At 34.6% G+C, this 7,693-nt stretch overlaps 1 long non-coding RNA gene across 1 annotated transcript; it reads left to right on the top strand.

Moving 5' to 3' along the window:
- Positions 1-3,410: 3,410 nt before the first annotated feature.
- LOC130213626 (uncharacterized) lies at positions 3,411-5,180 on the top strand. The gene is made up of 5 exons (XR_008835484.1): positions 3,411-3,509; positions 3,773-3,828; positions 3,962-4,125; positions 4,477-4,619; positions 5,131-5,180. It is a non-coding gene; the product is annotated as an uncharacterized LOC130213626 (long non-coding RNA).
- The last annotated feature ends 2,513 nt before the right edge of the window (positions 5,181-7,693 follow it).

Genomic DNA, 7,693 nt, shown 5'->3' with positions numbered 1-7,693 from the left:
TTGATACACATTGGTTACTACATTCCTTTTTTATGAAAACCATCAGTTTTTACCAGTTCCACCATTCATTTATTTCCAAAAACAAAGTAAATTTAAAACAGCAATTTTCTGAGTTTTCTGTCACCTTTGATTAATTTACTGTTACTTCTTTTCAATTTATTTTACTTTTTACTTACAGAGAAACCTAGCTGTCTTAACACAACACAATCTCTCTGTCTTGAAGTCTCTGGATGCATTTTCTGTCCAATTGAATGAGTGAATGAGGACACGTTGAATAGCATTATGACGCACTGTACTGTACCATATGACAATGACACATCGTTTATCAGAAGCTGTCATATCACAGTGACACACAATGTATCGGGACACTGATTGTGCTTGGATCAAGATTAGATGATTGACTCATCATGTTCATATAAGATTGCCTGAAGTTGCCATGACCACCTGTTATATTATTATTATTATTATTGTTGTTGTTGTTTTTATTATTATTATTATTATTGTTGTTGTTGTTGTTGTTGTTGTTGTTGTTGTTGTTGTTATACATATTTTTCCTTATATGACAACAATGGAATTCTTTCTGTAAAATATATTATATTGGACTGTCTTGCTTTTAATAACTGCAAAAGTTTTAAGTTTTTTTTTTCATTGAACTCAAAGAGATATTCAGCAAAGTGTTACCGCGAACAATTTTAGAATTTTGATCGTATATTAATGTTAAAAAGTCATATCTAATTTATGTATTTATTTGTTTATGGTTGTTATTGTAATTCTTTTTAATTAATAGTGTTTGACATAAAAATAGCCTTTATTGCTGATATGACATTGAATAAATATATATGATGATGATGATGATGATGATGATGATGATGATGATGATGATGATGATGATGATGATGATGATGGGACTACAATGTTTAAAACTATGGGTTGCATTTTTGGTTTGGAGAATGTTAACTCAAAAGAACTGAAATACATTTGACATTGTGCTTTATTTTAATCTCTCATGATATCTACTTTATGTTTGGTGTTACATTTAATGTGCCATTATTCTCACAAGCATATCTGTGGCCAAAGCTCTTTCGAGTTCACTATGTTTATTAATCCAAATGATTTTCTTTTGTATTCTCTACAGTAATATTTAACACACCAGTGATATTGCTGCAGAAAGACTTATTTATCAGGTTTTTGAGTCATTCATGCTCTGCTGAATATAGACTATTGTTTTCTTTTAAATTTTTGACAGCTGAACTGTGAGAAGAATAATGACACCTTTCTGTACTCAGTTTTTTGAACCACTTAAATGTTTGTTTACCGTTTGAATGGCTCCTATCTTGACCCCTTTTTCAAGATTTAAGATAAGTCTTCAGTGTCTCCAGAATGTGTCTGTAAAGTTTCAGCTCGAAATGCACATTAGATAATTTTTTATACCCTGCTGAAAATGTGAATTTTAGTTTCACATTTTCGAATTTTGTTGTCTGTGCCTTTTATTGCAAATGAGCTGGTTCTCTCCGCCTACCATTCTCACGTGCGTGTCTGCTTCTCCAGCTGTGCCACGTTAGATAAACAGCAGTCGTTGTCAAAGAAAGAGTTAAATGAAGCAGAGATTCAGTTTGAATCAAAATACCAAGTAGGGTTGTTTGCAAAAGTTACAGAACACACAGACGCGCATACACATTTAACTTTTACTTGCACGTCTACTTGCGGCAAATGTGACAAGATACAAGTCAATATACACTGCTATATAAATATCCATTATGCTAATGTAAAAAATGAGCCAGATTTAATGTTCACAAACCGGGACTCCTGTTGTGTGTTTGAAGAATCCTTTTCGTTTATAGTTGTATAGTCAGCTGTGCTGATTCCTGCAGGTATGAAGTACATAACGATTTTTCTGTCTTCTCTTTATTACAAACATGCACTGTTTTGAAATTGTTTTAAACTGGTAAAACTCAATCTTGATGTGCAGCTGATCACAGAGAGTTGAACAGATCTTTTAATCCTAGTTTCTTTGCAAATCCTGTTCTGTAGACATGTTTATACCCATACCTCCTGACAATCCCCTTACAAAAATAGCCTACAGGAATCCTGCAGGATTTTCATTTTTTCTGCAGGAACCTGCTGGTATCCTGTAGGAATTATGAAATCCTGCAGGACAAAATGACAATATGTGCAGGCAATTCCTACAGGTTTTAGAATCATGCAGTACTTTTTACAGGAATCCTGAAGGATTTAAATTTTTCACCTGCAGGATAACTGCTGTCCTGCAGGAATTACAAAATCCTGTAGGACACATTAACGATATGTGCAGGAATTTCCTACAGGTTTTACAATGAATCTAAGCAAGTGACAAATCCTGCAGGATTTTATAATTCATGCAGGACTTGCAGGAGTTATTTGTTGTAATTGTAATGAAAGAAAGAAATTCTGTCACTTGCTGTTGGTAGCAATTTAATATGAGTTCTAACAGATAAACAATACAACAAACAAACAAAAAATGAATAAATACATCAATAAAAGTGTACGAATAGATTATAGGCAATTATAAAAATCAACCATTACTCTAAACCATTCAAATTATGCATATATGCAAACAAACAAGCTCTACACTTTTACGTTTTATTTCCATACTTTTTTATTTCATTTATTAAAATGTCAATCTAGCTATTTGAATTCAACTAACATCTGTTTGGTTGGATGCAAAAAATAAAAATAAAAAACTGCAAGACCTGTCTGTGAGGTGGACACATGTTGAATGTATGTCTGTGCATTTTATGAGTTCAACAGAGTCTATCCCTCTTTCTTTTAAAATGTTTGTTGCTGTTATCCCTGATTCTCTGTCTTTTTGACCTGAGCAACCTGTTATTCTGTGTCCATTGCCTTTTTGTGGTAGCTGGAACTGGTGCCTCTTCGTTTAAGTACACTTTTTATTCCATTTTTATACTTTAAAAAAGCAGGTTAGGGTTATTGTTAGTTGGATTGGTAAACATAATGTGTTTTCTGCAGTGTTAGACTAAATTTAATTAGTAAATTATTATAAACATTTTAAATAAAATAAGATATAAATGCAAAATTTAAATTAGATAATAAATTGCTGCCAATAATGTATAGGTCTATATTATAAACATAATAATTACAATATTTTAAGTTAATAATGACTACTACTAATATGTGTGTGTATTATTTGGCAAATGGACTTGGTTAAACAAATTAAAACAAACATTCTTTATAAACATACTTTTTTCTTTAAGAAAATAAATTCTTTGTTTGTGGAATACGTGTGTTTTACTATATCTGCTTTACAGGTTCATAGGTTCATACAGATAATCTTTCACACTTAAAAAGACGCTCGTTTTCGCCACCTACTGGCGTAACAATGTAGTTTACATTATAAACTCCGGTAAAATAAATCATTCAGAGAAAAGATTCGAGTCATTGAGATGACTCGCTTCACGTCGCCGATTCGAATGCACGTCAGTCAACTGTCACCAACCGTCTTCAAGTACAAGGTAAAGTACTTTTCTTAAGTTATTTTATCGTTAAAGTGCTATAATTACTGATCTATTTTAACTTTAAATCGATAAATTGCTTTATAACACCAAAACAAATGCTTTTTTTTCCTTTTAAAGCCGAGATCACGTTAACAATACTAGTACAGGCCTACTACCGCCGGCGCCTATATCAAAACTTAATTTAAAAAATGGCTATATTAATTATATTTTTATCATTTACTGCTTATAATTGATGCTAATGTCGTTTTTTGTTACCTCAGAAATCATTTTGATCGCCGGTCGGACAGCAAACTACCTGTTGGCAGGTTGACATAAGGTAAAACTGTTGTCATGGATACAGTCAGCTGAAGCCATCAGATAAATGAATGATATATATTTGTGTGTATATATGTTTGTGTGTGTGTGGGTTCGTCTGTCTGTCTGTCTATATATCTATCTATCTATCTTAGAAAATGGGCAAAACATGGGTCCTAGTGGAATGAAGGGAGGAGCCACCGACCTGACATTGTTCCTAAAAAGAACCTACTGAAAAATAACTTTGAACCTGGAGATGTTGTGGATGTTGCCGATGAGGATGAAAGTTCATCAGCCACAGTTTTAGACCTTTTCTAAGGTATTTGTAAAGGTTTTTATGTGTTGTAAAGAAATCTGTGTTTTTGAAACTAATAAAGACAGCAGAAATCAATGATTTATTGTAATTATTTAGTCTGACATGTTTACTGTTACAAAATATTTTAAATCTTTCCTAAAATAAAATATATTGTGTTTAAGTTGTTTTTTTTTTACTCGGATATTTAAAAATAACTTATTTTAGAGCAGTAATCACAATATCGTGATATTTTTATCCAAAGTTATCATACCACCAGAAACTTATTCCGGCCCATGCCTAATCATGATTGAAGATATTTCAGTATTGAGTATTTTCAACTTTTTAAGTAATTTTTAAGTATTTATTTCTCTTTAGACAACAAAGAAACTCTCAGGAGGAGGATGTTCAGGAGAGGGGAATTTACAGACACAGCACAGAAGAAATTTCCAGATGTACCAATAAAAGTTATCAGGGCAGCACTCGGAAAAATTAAATTATGAGCACAAGTTACAAGTAAGGTAATAATTTGTACACACACACACACACACATATTTTTATTATCACATTTGTGAATTGGAGAGTACAACAATTTTTTTTTTTTACAATTCTATCTGCTGAAATAATAAAAAAAAAAAACTCCAGGATGGTGTTATCAAGACTTACAGAAAAAGGAAAATAAAATAGTGTGAGACTGAGAACGGCAGCCTGAAGAGGGAATTATGTCAGATCTACGATCCTGTCCCCATAGACACTTCATTAAATACTCCTCGCATAAGCGATCATTTGTTTTTGGTAATTTGACGCAAAGATTATATTATACATAAATACATATAAATGTACATACATTTAAAAAATCTAAATATTAAAACTTTAAGGTATTTAGGATGCTGATGACCGTTACATAACAGTTTTGTGAAAAGGGTCCATTGGTTGTTTATGGGGACTCATAGCTGTAATGCTTTTTATATGTACAGACTGCATTCTGCCCTACACCAACTATACCACTTACTTTCTTTACTTTTTTTTAAGGGAAATGGAGTAAATGCAGCCTGCTGTGAATTGGATTCTGCTTTGGTCTATTTTTTCTTTTTTTCTCTTTTTTTTTTTTTTTCACAATTTTAATAAAAAATTGTGTAAATACATTGTTTCATTGTGAAATTTCTCTAACTTCATATCTGTCCTGCACGATAATCCTGCTGGAACTGTATATTTTAATAGACCTGTAGGATTGTAATTCCTGCAGGAATAGTCCCTGCATAAATTTCCTGCAGGTATTCCTACAGGAAAATGAGCTGAAAATCCTGTAGGAAATCTGCACAATATTCCTGCAGGATTCCTGCGGGGTTTTTTTGTAAGGGTCATTTTGGTGGGCGAGGAAAACCGCACTCCTACATTGTGTGCATTAGGCCTAAAATTGCTTGGATTTAGATCCTATTTTAATGTCAGGATATTTTAAAAAAGACACTTGTGCCGAGTTCAAACTGCAGGATTTTAACCTCGATTTTGACTTGCCGGTAGGTTTTTGAGAAATCGCATGAAAATGCCTGAAATTACAGGCTAATCGGTGCTCGGTCATGTGAGTATCAATCACACAGTGTGAACTATCAAAGACGAGATCTAAGAGAATCGCAGATGAGTCGCCGACACCCGTGAGATACTTTGCTAAATATAAATTTGGTTAAATATAAATGCTAAAAATCTGGAGCTGCTAGAGATTCAAATCATGCCGTTTGAAATGTGTTCTGATTGAAAATAACATCACAATTAACTACAGCCAATGAGAGAGAAGCATCCACTAGTATGGGTATCTGCAGGCCAGCAGGAGGTTGGGGGAGAAGTTAAAAGCACTTCTTTTTGTTCTGATTGGACCCAAGAAATTAAGCAAAAACTAGTGTAAATTTGACAGGAGCACCAGTGTCTTTTTGACATGTCATCTAAACAATATCACAACTGGGTCGAAATAGAAAAAAGTTTGAGAGAAATTTATAATTCCCTTTAAAAGCCAGCAAAATAAGTGCATTTTCTAGCCCACTAAAGGCTTCTTTCTCATTATGTAGTTAATAACAAAATGTATACTACGTGACCTTGCGTTGTTTCCATGACATTCTCAAGTGTGTTTGGTTGTGAGATGTAGTTTGTGGACTGAGACAACGTTGTCAGCAAAAGAATCGTAAAGTCATGCAGTGTGAAACCGATCCCTGTCACCGATCCATCGTGTAGTGTAAACACAGCACCTACAGAACGCTACCCCAGATAGTCATGCAGTGTGAGAACATGTGTGACACGACTACTTTGAAAATAGTGCAGTCTGAACTCAGCATTGTTGTGTTTATATCACTCCAGTATGACTGTGGACACACTATACCTACACACAGTTCTGTTCAAACAGCTTCCAAAAGTTGATTTTGCATCTTTAATGGTGCTCTTTAATGGTAGTTACTCCCATAATTCATGCCAAGCATCATGGGTCATAGGAAAAAAGGTGGACGCCGTGTTGCATATTCATAGCTGAATCTATACTCAGAGGCCACACGGCACTCATATCAGTGTACGATGGTCAATAAAAAGTTCAGGTTGAGAGCGAGCGCTGAGTTCATGAGCAAGAATCCAGTCAGTACATTGATGACATCTCTATCAATAGTACTGAGCACGAGCGCCCACCTTTGGGTTGAGATCAGTCTGTGGGCTCCAGCCTGCTGCGAAGGTCTATCTCTGTGTGTACAGTCTGTTCAGTTCATGCTGTTCTGCTCATCAGTACATCATCTCCTCTCCTCAGTATACGGCTGGCAGTGGAGAAATGGTGTGTGTGGGTGTCCGACACAGTAATAGGTCAATCACTGGGAGAACAAGACTTTTTCTTCTGACAGAGGATGAAGGAACTGTTCTCACCTAATGTTGTGAAAGTAGTGCACTTCAGCGATGGTACTGGGTTACATAATGACACCATAATGATAATGACTATTCAGGAGCTCAAAGAAAGCAGGCTGAATAGAGAAACATGTCTTTAGCAAACTTTAAAAGACAGAGCTGAATGGAGACTTTATTTTTAAAAAAAGGATTGTTATATCATAACAGCACAGTTGTTTGAGGAAAAATAAGACAGCGACACAAAAGGTGGAAATAGAGTAATCTTCCACCGATCAAGTTGCAGATGGAAAATGAAGCAATCAGACACAAATTTGTTTTTTTTAATGTAAAATAAATGGTTAATATAAAGAAAAAATATGTTTTTTTTTCTTTATGTAAACTAACTTTAAACAAAGTTTAAGAAGTTGAAATTGTTCAAATGAATGAATTTTAGCAGTTATCATCAGGAGGGATGCTCGGCACAAAATCTTTATCCAACCCAGGCTCATTCTGAAAACGTACCTCTACAGACGTTTCTGGAGACCGCGAAATACGTCCCGGTGGCACATTTTTCTGCAGTTTTTGTTTTCGCGAATCCACGAGAGGCCGCTGTGTATGCATTTTGAGATCTCAAATTTCCCTCACAAGTGCCATTCGCGCCAGCTGTTCTCGCGTAAACCCACCAGAGGCTGCTGTAGACTGATTTTTTGACAGACTTTTTGACTGACTGAGCAAACGATCGACT

The sequence above is a fragment of the Danio aesculapii genome, chromosome 20 (assembly GCF_903798145.1).
Source record: "Danio aesculapii chromosome 20, fDanAes4.1, whole genome shotgun sequence".
NCBI lineage: Eukaryota > Metazoa > Chordata > Actinopteri > Cypriniformes > Danionidae > Danio > Danio aesculapii.
The sequence above is the reverse complement of the archived record's forward strand: the minus strand, read 5'-3'. Positions and strand labels throughout refer to the sequence as shown.